General features: G+C 44.7%; 7 non-coding genes and 2 pseudogenes across 7 annotated transcripts; all 9 read left to right on the forward strand.

The window, feature by feature from the left end:
• Positions 1 to 757: 757 nt before the first annotated feature.
• On the forward strand, positions 758 to 948 carry LOC141203797 (U2 spliceosomal RNA). The gene has a single exon (XR_012274822.1). It is a non-coding gene; the product is annotated as a U2 spliceosomal RNA (small nuclear RNA).
• Positions 949 to 2062: 1114 nt separating this feature from the next.
• Positions 2063 to 2253, forward strand: LOC141203160 (U2 spliceosomal RNA). The gene has a single exon (XR_012274297.1). It is a non-coding gene; the product is annotated as a U2 spliceosomal RNA (small nuclear RNA).
• Positions 2254 to 3368: 1115 nt separating this feature from the next.
• Positions 3369 to 3559, forward strand: LOC141203161 (U2 spliceosomal RNA). Its single transcript, XR_012274298.1, has one exon. It is a non-coding gene; the product is annotated as a U2 spliceosomal RNA (small nuclear RNA).
• Positions 3560 to 9750: 6191 nt separating this feature from the next.
• LOC141203263 (U2 spliceosomal RNA) lies at positions 9751 to 9942 on the forward strand. Its single transcript, XR_012274379.1, has one exon. It is a non-coding gene; the product is annotated as a U2 spliceosomal RNA (small nuclear RNA).
• A 1115-nt stretch (positions 9943 to 11057) lies between these two features.
• LOC141203732 (U2 spliceosomal RNA) lies at positions 11058 to 11248 on the forward strand. The gene has a single exon (XR_012274759.1). It is a non-coding gene; the product is annotated as a U2 spliceosomal RNA (small nuclear RNA).
• Positions 11249 to 12363: 1115 nt separating this feature from the next.
• On the forward strand, positions 12364 to 12554 carry LOC141203733 (U2 spliceosomal RNA). Its single transcript, XR_012274760.1, has one exon. It is a non-coding gene; the product is annotated as a U2 spliceosomal RNA (small nuclear RNA).
• A 1115-nt stretch (positions 12555 to 13669) lies between these two features.
• LOC141203364 (U2 spliceosomal RNA) lies at positions 13670 to 13761 on the forward strand (annotated as a pseudogene).
• An 800-nt stretch (positions 13762 to 14561) lies between these two features.
• LOC141203278 (U2 spliceosomal RNA) lies at positions 14562 to 14747 on the forward strand. Its single transcript, XR_012274392.1, has one exon. It is a non-coding gene; the product is annotated as a U2 spliceosomal RNA (small nuclear RNA).
• A 1115-nt stretch (positions 14748 to 15862) lies between these two features.
• Positions 15863 to 15954, forward strand: LOC141203365 (U2 spliceosomal RNA; annotated as a pseudogene).
• Positions 15955 to 16334: the final 380 nt, after the last annotated feature.

Below are 16334 nucleotides of genomic sequence, written 5' to 3' on the forward strand. Positions count from 1 at the left end.
CATCTATTTAGCAAATGCCCTTGTTATCAACAGCAGCCTTTTAAACTCACCTGAGCTAACAGGTATGTGCGCTGGTTACTCTGCTGCGCTTAAAATTTCTTTTTTGGTTTGCTACAATGCCTTTTCTGAAACGTTGTCTCCTTCTGCTGGAACACTGACTTCTTTCATTTAATGCCTGCAGACTATAAAAGAGAACCCAACCCAAAAAGTTTGGTTGATTAGTCTGTGGCATTCTGTTAAACTGTTGCTTATGGCGGTCTCTGTGAGCTTCTCAGCGACATTCAGCCAGCCAGGTATCCTGCCTGCAGTAGATGGAATGTGGCAATGGAACGCTGGCTGCGCGTGTCATAATAGGCTCTGAGCCTTTATATACCTGTGCACAGCAGCAGCCACCTTCAGTCTGCTGCTGGACAGCCAGCAGCAGCAGCAGCAGGAGAGGTATGTAATCAGGAGCCCTCCTGCTAAGGGTAGACAGCTGCTCGTTCCACCCCACCCCCCGCCTTAATTGGTTCTCCTCCCTTCCAACGGTGTTGAGGCGGGTGGGAACAGCAGGGGGTGAAGGTGCTGTGTTTAAAGAGGTGGAGTTATGCAGATCTAAAACGCGTGGATTGCAGCAGCAGCAAGCCGAAAAGTGCAGGCATGTAAGGGATCTAGAGGTTGACAACATGTCTTCTTAACGGGAGTCCAGGAGCTCATCTCCACAAATGGACTTTTCAGGATCCTTGGGTGGCTCCGTAGTTTGAAACCAATTCTGGTTATCGCTTCTCGGCCTTTTGGCTAAGATCAAGTGTAGTATCTGTTCTTATCAGTTTAATATCTGATACATCCCCTATCTGGGGACCATATATTAAATGGATTTTTAGAACAGGGAGATGGAAAAAGAGCTTGCTCTGTCCACTCCACGCATTGACCTGGTATTGCAGTATCTCCAGGACCGGTGCACCCCTTCTTTAATGCAGTTTCTAAAATCAGAAAGAATTGAATTCAATGTTTTTTGTTCATTTTGCTTGTTTGTCGGATTTTGGGATGGACTCTTTGGCTTTGCTTTTCTTCTCCTCATTGGATTTTTCATGTTCAAAGTTGCAGAAGCCAGATTACAAGCTCATTTTGGTTCAACTTCAGCAACTGTGCATTGCATTGCCATGTAATGTGATGCAATGCTATCTTTCTAGCTCTCCCTTTTTACTTCCTTTTTGATAAACAGACATATTAGGCAAGCATTTTGGAGCTTTCACCTAAATAACTACAGGTGGTGAGATAAGCTGCACAATATAATTGACCTTTCAGTATATTGTTGCACACACACCATCTATTTAGCAAATGCCCTTGTTATCAACAGCAGCCTTTTAAACTCACCTGAGCTAACAGGTATGTGCGCTGGTTACTCTGCTGCGCTTAAAATTTCTTTTTTGGTTTGCTACAATGCCTTTTCTGAAACGTTGTCTCCTTCTGCTGGAACACTGACTTCTTTCATTTAATGCCTGCAGACTATAAAAGAGAACCCAACCCAAAAAGTTTGGTTGATTAGTCTGTGGCATTCTGTTAAACTGTTGCTTATGGCGGTCTCTGTGAGCTTCTCAGCGACATTCAGCCAGCCAGGTATCCTGCCTGCAGTAGATGGAATGTGGCAATGGAACGCTGGCTGCGCGTGTCATAATAGGCTCTGAGCCTTTATATACCTGTGCACAGCAGCAGCCACCTTCAGTCTGCTGCTGGACAGCAGCAGCAGCAGCAGCAGGAGAGGTATGTAATCAGGAGCCCTCCTGCTAAGGGTAGACAGCTGCTCGTTCCACCCCACCCCCCGCCTTAATTGGTTCTCCTCCCTTCCAACGGTGTTGAGGCGGGTGGGAACAGCAGGGGGTGAAGGTGCTGTGTTTAAAGAGGTGGAGTTATGCAGATCTAAAACGCGTGGATTGCAGCAGCAGCAAGCCGAAAAGTGCAGGCATGTAAGGGATCTAGAGGTTGACAACATGTCTTCTTAACGGGAGTCCAGGAGCTCATCTCCACAAATGGACTTTTCAGGATCCTTGGGTGGCTCCGTAGTTTGAAACCAATTCTGGTTATCGCTTCTCGGCCTTTTGGCTAAGATCGAGTGTAGTATCTGCTCTTATCAGTTTAATATCTGATACGTCCCCTATCTGGGGACCATATATTAAATGGATTTTTAGAACAGGGAGATGGAAAAAGAGCTTGCTCTGTCCACTCCACGCATTGACCTGGTATTGCAGTATCTCCAGGACCGGTGCACCCCTTCTTTAATGCAGTTTCTAAAATCAGAAAGAATTGAATTCAATGTTTTTTGTTCATTTTGCTTGTTTGTCGGATTTTGGGATGGACTCTTTGGCTTTGCTTTTCTTCTCCTCATTGGATTTTTCATGTTCAAAGTTGCAGAAGCCAGATTACAAGCTCATTTTGGTTCAACTTCAGCAACTGTGCATTGCATTGCCATGTAATGTGATGCAATGCTATCTTTCTAGCTCTCCCTTTTTACTTCCTTTTGGATAAACAGACATATTAGGCAAGCATTTTGGAGCTTTCACCTAAATAACTACAGGTGGTGAGATAAGCTGCACAATATAATTGACCTTTCAGTATATTGTTGCACACACACCATCTATTTAGCAAATGCCCTTGTTATCAACAGCAGCCTTTTAAACTCACCTGAGCTAACAGGTATGTGCGCTGGTTACTCTGCTGCGCTTAAAATTTCTTTTTTGGTTTGCTACAATGCCTTTTCTGAAACGTTGTCTCCTTCTGCTGGAACACTGACTTCTTTCATTTAATGCCTGCAGACTATAAAAGAGAACCCAACCCAAAAAGTTTGGTTGATTAGTCTGTGGCATTCTGTTAAACTGTTGCTTATGGCGGTCTCTGTGAGCTTCTCAGCGACATTCAGCCAGCCAGGTATCCTGCCTGCAGTAGATGGAATGTCGCAATGGAACGCTGGCTGCGCGTGTCATAATAGGCTCTGAGCCTTTATATACCTGTGCACAGCAGCAGCCACCTTCAGTCTGCTGCTGGACAGCCAGCAGCAGCAGCAGCAGGAGAGGTATGTAATCAGGAGCCCTCCTGCTAAGGGTAGACAGCTGCTCGTTCCACCCCACCCCCCGCCTTAATTGGTTCTCCTCCCTTCCAACGGTGTTGAGGCGGGTGGGAACAGCAGGGGGTGAAGGTGCTGTGTTTAAAGAGGTGGAGTTATGCAGATCTAAAACGCGTGGATTGCAGCAGCAGCAAGCCGAAAAGTGCAGGCATGTAAGGGATCTAGAGGTTGACAACATGTCTTCTTAACGGGAGTCCAGGAGCTCATCTCCACAAATGGACTTTTCAGGATCCTTGGGTGGCTCCGTAGTTTGAAACCAATTCTGGTTATCGCTTCTCGGCCTTTTGGCTAAGATCGAGTGTAGTATCTGCTCTTATCAGTTTAATATCTGATACGTCCCCTATCTGGGGACCATATATTAAATGGATTTTTAGAACAGGGAGATGGAAAAAGAGCTTGCTCTGTCCACTCCACGCATTGACCTGGTATTGCAGTATCTCCAGGACCGGTGCACCCCTTCTTTAATGCAGTTTCTAAAATCAGAAAGAATTGAATTCAATGTTTTTTGTTCATTTTGCTTGTTTGTCGGATTTTGGGATGGACTCTTTGGCTTTGCTTTTCTTCTCCTCATTGGATTTTTCATGTTCAAAGTTGCAGAAGCCAGATTACAAGCTCATTTTGGTTCAACTTCAGCAACTGTGCATTGCATTGCCATGTAATGTGATGCAATGCTATCTTTCTAGCTCTCCCTTTTTACTTCCTTTTGGATAAACAGACATATTAGGCAAGCATTTTGGAGCTTTCACCTAAATAACTACAGGTGGTGAGATAAGCTGCACAATATAATTGACCTTTCAGTATATTGTTGCACACACACCATCTATTTAGCAAATGCCCTTGTTATCAACAGCAGCCTTTTAAACTCACCTGAGCTAACAGGTATGTGCGCTGGTTACTCTGCTGCGCTTAAAATTTCTTTTTTGGTTTGCTACAATGCCTTTTCTGAAACGTTGTCTCCTTCTGCTGGAACACTGACTTCTTTCATTTAATGCCTGCAGACTATAAAAGAGAACCCAACCCAAAAAGTTTGGTTGATTAGTCTGTGGCATTCTGTTAAACTGTTGCTTATGGCGGTCTCTGTGAGCTTCTCAGCGACATTCAGCCAGCCAGGTATCCTGCCTGCAGTAGATGGAATGTCGCAATGGAACGCTGGCTGCGCGTGTCATAATAGGCTCTGAGCCTTTATATACCTGTGCACAGCAGCAGCCACCTTCAGTCTGCTGCTGGACAGCCAGCAGCAGCAGCAGCAGGAGAGGTATGTAATCAGGAGCCCTCCTGCTAAGGGTAGACAGCTGCTCGTTCCACCCCACCCCCCGCCTTAATTGGTTCTCCTCCCTTCCAACGGTGTTGAGGCGGGTGGGAACAGCAGGGGGTGAAGGTGCTGTGTTTAAAGAGGTGGAGTTATGCAGATCTAAAACGCGTGGATTGCAGCAGCAGCAAGCCGAAAAGTGCAGGCATGTAAGGGATCTAGAGGTTGACAACATGTCTTCTTAACGGGAGTCCAGGAGCTCATCTCCACAAATGGACTTTTCAGGATCCTTGGGTGGCTCCGTAGTTTGAAACCAATTCTGGTTATCGCTTCTCGGCCTTTTGGCTCAGATCTGTAATGGGTCTAGTCATTTGGCTGTCTGTGCGTTAACTCTTGGCCCTGTGGCATCGCCATTTTATGGCTTAAGCCACTTGCTGCTATAAGGAGTTGGCCAGTAGACACGACTAGCGATAATGGGACGCATTCGATACGCTGGGCCCGGTGAGGCTCGAGTGAAGTTTGGAATCCAGATTGATGTGGAAGAAGGTAAAGAAGGAATCTTTACCCTCAGCTTCGTGGTGAAGGAGATTTTGTTTGGACTCCTTGAAGTGAAGAAGGAAGAAATCTTGTGCCTCCAGCAATTCAAAAGCAAGTATAATCTTGTATTTACTTCTATGGCTGTTTGCAACAATTTCTATGATTGTTTGAAAAAGAATCTGGACAATCAATATTTGGATGGGCTGACTTTTGTCATCTTGTATTGCTCCAAAGAGGTACCTCTGACTGTTTTCATGTACAACCCACATGTGGACTTGGCTTTGATTTATGCCTTTCTAAATAGGCACTGCTATATTACCAAGGTGGCAGTAAAAGTCATGAATGAGGAGGAACTATGGACCGGTAAATATCGTTTCATGGTCAAGTTCCGGGAAAGTCCTGATGAACCAGGGGGTATACATTATCCTCCATCAAATTTTTCCATTGGGAGTGAGCGGGGTTACCTGTTCTTCCCCAATGCGCCCAGGTTTTGTCGTCATTTTAGGAGGTATGGCCATACTCAGGAAGCATGCGACATCAGACAGATTATTTGCAGGAAGTGCAATGAGGTGGGTCATTCTTCCAATAATTGCAAAAATGAAATAGTCTGTAACCTCTGCGGAGAGAAGGGGCATGCCTTCAGAGACTGTATATTCCATCCTGGTTCATATGCGGGGGCAGCGGGAAGGGGAAGGAGAAGAAATGAATCTCCTGCACCCACAGCTACAACTCCGACTGCTCCAACTCCGACTGCTCCGATATCTACTCTGGCTTTCCTGGATGAGGAGGAGGCTCGGGTTGCTTTTCCAGAACTGGTTCGTGTGAATGTAAGAGGAAATATGGAGCTGGCACCTGAGCCACCGGTGCAGAGGGCCGCGTCTGTGGCTTCAGATGTCAGTGAGTCTGAGACGATAACTGATGATCGTATAGGCATGGAAGTGGCCCCGGTGGAGGATCTGGAGGCTGAAATTCCAGACATGATGGTTACATTGCAGGGGGAAGAGGAGTCTGATCTGACCAGAACACCGCATGTGGCCTGGAGCGATGTCGTTTCTGACCTTGAGGAGGAGGGAGGTCAGGGGGACTTTGACCCCCAGCGGCGGGATTATAGTTCAGATGAAGATGGAGGCGCTTCAGTGAAGAAAAAGAAGAAAACTGAGCCATCCTTTTCCCCTTTAAGTGACTGCAGTGTGAGTCCAGCCCGGGTGTACCCTACTGCATCCGATCCCCAAGATGTGTCTTTTTTGGGGGAAGGCACAAACTACGATATCTGCACGTCCAGCGTCCTACCCCCAGAAGGGTTAGGATGATGTACAGGTGGGCATGTTGTCGTGACCTGCCACATCAAATTAATAGATGGGTGCCCAAGTTGCTCTCAGCATCTTGTCGCTAAATGTTCGGCTGATTAAATCTGAGTCGAGAAGAGTGGCAATTTTGGACTACTTGAGCAACTTGGATGCGGACGTATACTGTGTCCAGGAGTGTGGGATCTCCAATCCCTTAAGTGAAAATGCATGGCCTTTAGGTCAAAGTGTGTGGTCTGGTTCTGTATGTAATAAAAATTGTGGGGTAGGTGTTTTGGTGAAGGGTTATAGTGTTAAGATAGAAAGTTACATGGTGGTGGAGGCGGGGAGGTGTGTAATATGTGAGTTAAATTGTAGGGGGTGGAGGGTTAGGGTGGTAAATATGTATGCACCAATAGATAAAGGGGAGAGGCTGGAAATTTTTGAGAAATTATGTTTTTTTTATCTGGCAAAATGCCAATAATTTTTGTTGGAGATTTCAATTGTGTGACGGAGGGGGATAAGATGGATGTTACAGGTAAAAGACTCAAGAGTCTTGTGGCGGATTTTTCCTTACAGGATGCTGCGGAAGTTTTTTTAGGTAATCCACCTCCTGCGACCTATAAAGCCGACAGGGGAGGCATAGAGTCTAGAATAGACCGTATCTTCTTTTCTTCACAAAATGTTATTTGTAGGAATTTCCAGCAGGAAGATGTTCCCTTCTCTGACCATGTGTGTTTGAGGGCACGTCTAGAAGGTAAGATTTCCTTTGTATATGGTGGTGGCGTGTGGAAACTTCATGTGCGTTTGCTGGAAGATAATAGGATCATGCGTGATTTTAGGCGAATGTATGTTAGGTGGAGGGATAAAAAAAGTGATTTCAGGAATGTGCTTGAGTGGTGGGACTGGATGAAGAGTGAGATTGTTTTTTTCTTTAGAAAAAGGGGCAGGAGGAAAGCAGCAATGAATAGAGCAAAATTTAATGATTTAAGCTCTAGACTGGAGTGGCTGAGGATGTTAAGGATGATTGGAGTGGATGTGGATGTTTTGATGTGTCAAGTGAAAGAAGAGATTAAGAAATATATTGAGGGTAAAGGGAAAGAAATTATTTACCGTTCTAAGATTGAACATTTGGAGAAAAATGAGAAATGCACAAGGTTTTTTTTCAAAAAAGTTTTTGGGAAGAAAGTAGATATGGATGAGGTGGTGAATGGTGATGGGGTGTGTGTGAGTGGGAAGGATGTGATGCAGGAGGTGGTGTTGTTTTATAAGGAGTTGTATGGGGAAAAATGGGTTGATGATAGGATGTTGACTGATGCTTTGGGGTGTTTAGAAGGTTGTTTGGGTGAGGATGAACGTGAAATATTGGATGATGTAATTGTGTTGGATGAAGTTAAAAAAGTGGTGATGTCTGCGAGTAAGAATAAAACACCTGGGAAGGATGGACTGCCCGTGGAGTTATATGTTAAGGAATGGGACACGATGGGAAATGACTTATTGGAGGTGTGCCAGTATATGTTCACGGAGAATATGTTGAGTGAATCTATGAGAGATGGGGTGGTGGTTTTGGTTCATAAGAAAGGTGATAAAAAGGATTTGGGGAATTGGAGGCCAATCACCCTTTTGAATGCAGACTATAAGGTGTTTAGTAAATTGTTGGCTAGCCGGATGCGGGAAGTGATTGGCGGTGTGGTGGATGAAGACCAAGTGTGTGCAGTGCCTGGGAGAAGTATGACTGAAAATTTGGTGTTGTTGCGTGATGTGATTGGGGATTGTATGAGTCGTAAGCAGAAATGTTTGTTGTTTTCGGTTGATTTTGAAAAAGCTTTTGACCGTGTGTCACATAGCTTTATGTTTAAGGTTTTGTCTAAGATGGGTTATTCCAGGAATTTTGTAAACTGTGTTAGGAGTTTGTATTGTAATGTTTCAAGTGAATTTTTGGTGAATGGGTGGTTGAGTGAGAAAGTGAGAATTAAATCAGGAGTGCGTCAGGGGTGCCCTATGTCCCCTTTTTTGTTTATTAGTGTGATTGAAGTGTTGATGTGTATGGTTAGGAAGGATAAGGTTATGAGAGGTGTGATGATTCCTGGGAGTAATGGAAAGGATGTGAGAATTCTAGGTTACATGGATGATGTAGTGATTGTGAGTGGGAATATGGCTGCGATGAGTAGGGCAAGGTTGATATTAAGTTTGTTTTGTAGTGTCTCAGCTTTTAAGGTCAATTGGACTAAGAGTTCCTTTAAATGTTTTGGTGAGAGGAATGTACGGATGGATGGTGTGAGGTGTGAGGATGGTGCAATAAAGGTGCTTGGGATTAAGTTTAATGATGATTTGAAAGGAAATGAGAGTTGGGAAGATTGTGGGGTGAGAGTGGTGCGCAAGTTGATTTTTTGGCGAATGAGAGAATTAACTCTGACTGGGAAAGTTCTGATTATTAAGGCGGTTATTTTGCCTATTTTGTTGTTTGTTGCGAATGTATATCCTGCTGCTTTTAAGAAAATTAGGAAAACTGAGAAATTCATCTTTAATTTTCTTTGGGGAAGTCGCATGGAGAAATTGAAACGGGAATATGTCTATAAGTTATGTGTAAATGGTGGTTTGGATTTTCCAAATATTGATTTCTTTTTAGGGATTAGTTACGTGAAAATGGTGGTGGTGGTTCTAGGGAAAAGTAATAAGTGTGCTTATATGATGAAGTATTCGGCTGGATGGATGCTTTATGGCTTAAAGTGGGTCAAAAGGGATGCTAGAGTGCCTGTTGCTTTTAAGTGTCCTGTATGGTATGGTTGTGTTGAGAAATTTGTAAGGAAGTATGATTTGTTGTCCGTTAACATGAGTGATTTTAGGCAAAAGAAGAAAGTCATTAGGATGGTGCGTGAGCGTGAGGTGGTATGTAATATCAATGGGTTGAGAGGGGAGGAAGTAACCGAGATGTGGAGAAAATTAAGTATAGATGGTGTGACTAACAGACAGAGAGATATCGCTTGGATGATATTGCATGACATTTTGCCTGTTAGAGATGTGCAAAAGAAGAGGGATTTAGTTAAATCTGAGGTATGCCCGAGGGATGGATGTGGTTTGAGAGAGCATGTTAGACATATGGTATGGGATTGTGATTTTGCATATGATGTATGGAAGGGTATAGGGGGACTTTGCAAGGAATTGGTGGGTGTAAAGTATGTTAATTGGAAACTTGCTATGTTTGGGATGGGTGCATGTAGTAGAATTAAGGATAGGATTTTATGGTTGTTGGTGGTGTGTGTAATTGAAAGTTTGTGGGATGCGAGGAATTTGTTAGTTTTTAAAAGGAAGAAAATGTCAGTTAATGAATGTTTGAGATTGATTCTGTCACGTATGTATGTAATATACCTCTGGGATCAGGAACGTGGAAGTATTATAGATGCTGAAGGGATCTGGAAGTTTAAAAAGTGGAGGTTTTTGGTAAAGTTTAATTAGTAGTGTATAATGTACCTGATGATAAGGTTTGGTTTTATTTTTGATTATATACCAAGTGTGATGAAAGGCTAAGTGTCAATGAAAGGCTTTTGTAAGTCGATTTGATTGAGCTTATGCTCCGGCCTATCTGATTTGGTTAAAAAAAAAAAAAAAAAAAAAAAAAATCTGTTCTTATCAGTTTAATATCTGATACGTCCCCTATCTGGGGACCATATATTAAATGGATTTTTAGAACAGGGAGATGGAAAAAGAGCTTGCTCTGTCCACTCCACGCATTGACCTGGTATTGCAGTATCTCCAGGACCGGTGCACCCCTTCTTTAATGCAGTTTCTAAAATCAGAAAGAATTGAATTCAATGTTTTTTGTTCATTTTGCTTGTTTGTCGGATTTTGGGATGGACTCTTTGGCTTTGCTTTTCTTCTCCTCATTGGATTTTTCATGTTCAAAGTTGCAGAAGCCAGATTACAAGCTCATTTTGGTTCAACTTCAGCAACTGTGCATTGCATTGCCATGTAATGTGATGCAATGCTATCTTTCTAGCTCTCCCTTTTTACTTCCTTTTGGATAAACAGACATATTAGGCAAGCATTTTGGAGCTTTCACCTAAATAACTACAGGTGGTGAGATAAGCTGCACAATATAATTGACCTTTCAGTATATTGTTGCACACACACCATCTATTTAGCAAATGCCCTTGTTATCAACAGCAGCCTTTTAAACTCACCTGAGCTAACAGGTATGTGCGCTGGTTACTCTGCTGCGCTTAAAATTTCTTTTTTGGTTTGCTACAATGCCTTTTCTGAAACGTTGTCTCCTTCTGCTGGAACACTGACTTCTTTCATTTAATGCCTGCAGACTATAAAAGAGAACCCAACCCAAAAAGTTTGGTTGATTAGTCTGTGGCATTCTGTTAAACTGTTGCTTATGGCGGTCTCTGTGAGCTTCTCAGCGACATTCAGCCAGCCAGGTATCCTGCCTGCAGTAGATGGAATGTGGCAATGGAACGCTGGCTGCGCGTGTCATAATAGGCTCTGAGCCTTTATATACCTGTGCACAGCAGCAGCCACCTTCAGTCTGCTGCTGGACAGCCAGCAGCAGCAGCAGCAGGAGAGGTATGTAATCAGGAGCCCTCCTGCTAAGGGTAGACAGCTGCTCGTTCCACCCCACCCCCCGCCTTAATTGGTTCTCCTCCCTTCCAACGGTGTTGAGGCGGGTGGGAACAGCAGGGGGTGAAGGTGCTGTGTTTAAAGAGGTGGAGTTATGCAGATCTAAAACGCGTGGATTGCAGCAGCAGCAAGCCGAAAAGTGCAGGCATGTAAGGGATCTAGAGGTTGACAACATGTCTTCTTAACGGGAGTCCAGGAGCTCATCTCCACAAATGGACTTTTCAGGATCCTTGGGTGGCTCCGTAGTTTGAAACCAATTCTGGTTATCGCTTCTCGGCCTTTTGGCTAAGATCAAGTGTAGTATCTGTTCTTATCAGTTTAATATCTGATACGTCCCCTATCTGGGGACCATATATTAAATGGATTTTTAGAACAGGGAGATGGAAAAAGAGCTTGCTCTGTCCACTCCACGCATTGACCTGGTATTGCAGTATCTCCAGGACCGGTGCACCCCTTCTTTAATGCAGTTTCTAAAATCAGAAAGAATTGAATTCAATGTTTTTTGTTCATTTTGCTTGTTTGTCGGATTTTGGGATGGACTCTTTGGCTTTGCTTTTCTTCTCCTCATTGGATTTTTCATGTTCAAAGTTGCAGAAGCCAGATTACAAGCTCATTTTGGTTCAACTTCAGCAACTGTGCATTGCATTGCCATGTAATGTGATGCAATGCTATCTTTCTAGCTCTCCCTTTTTACTTCCTTTTGGATAAACAGACATATTAGGCAAGCATTTTGGAGCTTTCACCTAAATAACTACAGGTGGTGAGATAAGCTGCACAATATAATTGACCTTTCAGTATATTGTTGCACACACACCATCTATTTAGCAAATGCCCTTGTTATCAACAGCAGCCTTTTAAACTCACCTGAGCTAACAGGTATGTGCGCTGGTTACTCTGCTGCGCTTAAAATTTCTTTTTTGGTTTGCTACAATGCCTTTTCTGAAACGTTGTCTCCTTCTGCTGGAACACTGACTTCTTTCATTTAATGCCTGCAGACTATAAAAGAGAACCCAACCCAAAAAGTTTGGTTGATTAGTCTGTGGCATTCTGTTAAACTGTTGCTTATGGCGGTCTCTGTGAGCTTCTCAGCGACATTCAGCCAGCCAGGTATCCTGCCTGCAGTAGATGGAATGTGGCAATGGAACGCTGGCTGCGCGTGTCATAATAGGCTCTGAGCCTTTATATACCTGTGCACAGCAGCAGCCACCTTCAGTCTGCTGCTGGACAGCCAGCAGCAGCAGCAGCAGGAGAGGTATGTAATCAGGAGCCCTCCTGCTAAGGGTAGACAGCTGCTCGTTCCACCCCACCCCCCGCCTTAATTGGTTCTCCTCCCTTCCAACGGTGTTGAGGCGGGTGGGAACAGCAGGGGGTGAAGGTGCTGTGTTTAAAGAGGTGGAGTTATGCAGATCTAAAACGCGTGGATTGCAGCAGCAGCAAGCCGAAAAGTGCAGGCATGTAAGGGATCTAGAGGTTGACAACATGTCTTCTTAACGGGAGTCCAGGAGCTCATCTCCACAAATGGACTTTTCAGGATCCTTGGGTGGCTCCGTAGTTTGAAACCAATTCTGGTTATCGCTTCTCGGCCTTTTGGCTAAGATCAAGTGTAGTATCTGTTCTTATCAGTTTAATATCTGATACGTCCCCTATCTGGGGACCATATATTAAATGGATTTTTAGAACAGGGAGATGGAAAAAGAGCTTGCTCTGTCCACTCCACGCATTGACCTGGTATTGCAGTATCTCCAGGACCGGTGCACCCCTTCTTTAATGCAGTTTCTAAAATCAGAAAGAATTGAATTCAATGTTTTTTGTTCATTTTGCTTGTTTGTCGGATTTTGGGATGGACTCTTTGGCTTTGCTTTTCTTCTCCTCATTGGATTTTTCATGTTCAAAGTTGCAGAAGCCAGATTACAAGCTCATTTTGGTTCAACTTCAGCAACTGTGCATTGCATTGCCATGTAATGTGATGCAATGCTATCTTTCTAGCTCTCCCTTTTTACTTCCTTTTGGATAAACAGACATATTAGGCAAGCATTTTGGAGCTTTCACCTAAATAACTACAGGTGGTGAGATAAGCTGCACAATATAATTGACCTTTCAGTATATTGTTGCACACACACCATCTATTTAGCAAATGCCCTTGTTATCAACAGCAGCCTTTTAAACTCACCTGAGCTAACAGGTATGTGCGCTGGTTACTCTGCTGCGCTTAAAATTTCTTTTTTGGTTTGCTACAATGCCTTTTCTGAAACGTTGTCTCCTTCTGCTGGAACACTGACTTCTTTCATTTAATGCCTGCAGACTATAAAAGAGAACCCAACCCAAAAAGTTTGGTTGATTAGTCTGTGGCATTCTGTTAAACTGTTGCTTATGGCGGTCTCTGTGAGCTTCTCAGCGACATTCAGCCAGCCAGGTATCCTGCCTGCAGTAGATGGAATGTGGCAATGGAACGCTGGCTGCGCGTGTCATAATAGGCTCTGAGCCTTTATATACCTGTGCACAGCAGCAGCCACCTTCAGTCTGCTGCTGGACAGCCAGCAGCAGCAGCAGCAGGAGAGGTATGTAATCAGGAGCCCTCCTGCTAAGGGTAGACAGCTGCTCGTTCCACCCCACCCCCCGCCTTAATTGGTTCTCCTCCCTTCCAACGGTGTTGAGGCGGGTGGGAACAGCAGGGGGTGAAGGTGCTGTGTTTAAAGAGGTGGAGTTATGCAGATCTAAAACGCGTGGATTGCAGCAGCAGCAAGCCGAAAAGTGCAGGCATGTAAGGGATCTAGAGGTTGACAACATGTCTTCTTAACGGGAGTCCAGGAGCTCATCTCCACAAATGGACTTTTCAGGATCCTTGGGTGGCTCCGTAGTTTGAAACCAATTCTGGTTATCGCTTCTCGGCCTTTTGGCTAAGATCAAGTGTAGTATCTTTCGAAAAGGCGGTTTTGGATGTTGGCCGCCCTAGTAGATTGATACATTATGCACACTGGGGTTTAGGCGCTTGTTAGTACGCCAGGTGGCTAATATAGTCATCTGGTGGAAAGCATGGCCCCCCAGGATCGACGCCATTGGGCCGGGGAAGATCGAAAGCCCGAAGTGTGAAGTGCCCCAGGAGTGGTGACCCTGGGGTGCCTTAACTCACTGGGATTGGGAACCCCACTTGAGTTTATGGCACATTTGCACTAGCACTTCAATATTTCTTTCTTCACACACACCCTTATTCCGGGCCTTCTGGCCTTAGGATGGGGAATTTTTCAATTCCCGGTCGAAGGTCCGGGCAGTATTATACTGTGAAACCTTCACTATTTATTTAATTTTTTTTTTGTCACTGTGTGTCCACTTTTTCACGTGTGTCCACGTCCTTACTAGGATTTTGTCGGGATGCGGTTCCCTTACGGGTTCCTCTCTTGGCAGGTCTAGGGGGGGAGTGTGTGGCCATCAGGTTCCGCTCCCCCCTGAACCCCACTGGCTCTCCTCTTTCGGGAGGAGAGCGTTGTTGGCTCCCCTCTTCCGGGAGGGGAGCACAGTCTTTGGCTCCCAGTGCCTTGCTCGGGTGAGAACTCGGGCAGGTATTGGGGGTAAGATTGGGTCGCCTCTGGCTCCGGCTGGAGGTGGCTATTTGTCCCTGTTCCTCGCTGTGGCCTTCTGGCTCGGAGGGACGGGGAATGGTTTGGGGGACCCTTCTCCTTTTGGAGAGGGTTTCAAGAAGACCAGCATCCTAGTGCACTTTTTTTTGTGGCACTTGTCACTTTTTTAAGCGCACTCGGGTTTTGTACACGAATTCGGGCTTTCGATAAAAAAAAAAAAAAAAAAATCTGTTCTTATCAGTTTAATATCTGATACGTCCCCTATCTGGGGACCATATATTAAATGGATTTTTAGAACAGGGAGATGGAAAAAGAGCTTGCTCTGTCCACTCCACGCATTGACCTGGTATTGCAGTATCTCCAGGACCGGTGCACCCCTTCTTTAATGCAGTTTCTAAAATCAGAAAGAATTGAATTCAATGTTTTTTGTTCATTTTGCTTGTTTGTCGGATTTTGGGATGGACTCTTTGGCTTTGCTTTTCTTCTCCTCATTGGATTTTTCATGTTCAAAGTTGCAGAAGCCAGATTACAAGCTCATTTTGGTTCAACTTCAGCAACTGTGCATTGCATTGCCATGTAATGTGATGCAATGCTATCTTTCTAGCTCTCCCTTTTTACTTCCTTTTGGATAAACAGACATATTAGGCAAGCATTTTGGAGCTTTCACCTAAATAACTACAGGTGGTGAGATAAGCTGCACAATATAATTGACCTTTCAGTATATTGTTGCACACACACCATCTATTTAGCAAATGCCCTTGTTATCAACAGCAGCCTTTTAAACTCACCTGAGCTAACAGGTATGTGCGCTGGTTACTCTGCTGCGCTTAAAATTTATTTTTTGGTTTGCTACAATGCCTTTTCTGAAACGTTGTCTCCTTCTGCTGGAACACTGACTTCTTTCATTTAATGCCTGCAGACTATAAAAGAGAACCCAACCCAAAAAGTTTGGTTGATTAGTCTGTGGCATTCTGTTAAACTGTTGCTTATGGCGGTCTCTGTGAGCTTCTCAGCGACATTCAGCCAGCCAGGTATCCTGCCTGCAGTAGATGGAATGTGGCAATGGAACGCTGGCTGCGCGTGTCATAATAGGCTCTGAGCCTTTATATACCTGTGCACAGCAGCAGCCACCTTCAGTCTGCTGCTGGACAGCCAGCAGCAGCAGCAGCAGGAGAGGTATGTAATCAGGAGCCCTCCTGCTAAGGGTAGACAGCTGCTCGTTCCACCCCACCCCCCGCCTTAATTGGTTCTCCTCCCTTCCAACGGTGTTGAGGCGGGTGGGAACAGCAGGGGGTGAAGGTGCTGTGTTTAAAGAGGTGGAGTTATGCAGATCTAAAACGCGTGGATTGCAGCAGCAGCAAGCCGAAAAGTGCAGGCATGTAAGGGATCTAGAGGTTGACAACATGTCTTCTTAACGGGAGTCCAGGAGCTCATCTCCACAAATGGACTTTTCAGGATCCTTGGGTGGCTCCGTAGTTTGAAACCAATTCTGGTTATCGCTTCTCGGCCTTTTGGCTAAGATCAAGTGTAGTATCTTTCGAAAAGGCGGTTTTGGATGTTGGCCGCCCTAGTAGATTGATACATTATGCACACTGGGGTTTAGGCGCTTGTTAGTACGCCAGGTGGCTAATATAGTCATCTGGTGGAAAGCATGGCCCCCCAGGATCGACGCCATTGGGCCGGGGAAGATCGAAAGCCCGAAGTGTGAAGTGCCCCAGGAGTGGTGACCCTGGGGTGCCTTAACTCACTGGGATTGGGAACCCCACTTGAGTTTATGGCACATTTGCACTAGCACTTCAATATTTCTTTCTTCACACACACCCTTATTCCGGGCCTTCTGGCCTTAGGATGGGGAATTTTTCAATTCCCGGTCGAAGGTCCGGGCAGTATTATACTGTGAAACCTTCACTATTTATTTAATTTTTTTTTTGTCACTGTGTGTCCACTTTTTCACGTGTGTCCACGTC

Source organism: Phyllobates terribilis, unplaced genomic scaffold (genome assembly GCF_046119375.1).
Source record: "Phyllobates terribilis strain yellow unplaced genomic scaffold, ASM4611937v1 Scaffold_124__1_contigs__length_5142088, whole genome shotgun sequence".
NCBI classification, from domain to species: Eukaryota; Metazoa; Chordata; class Amphibia; order Anura; family Dendrobatidae; genus Phyllobates; species Phyllobates terribilis.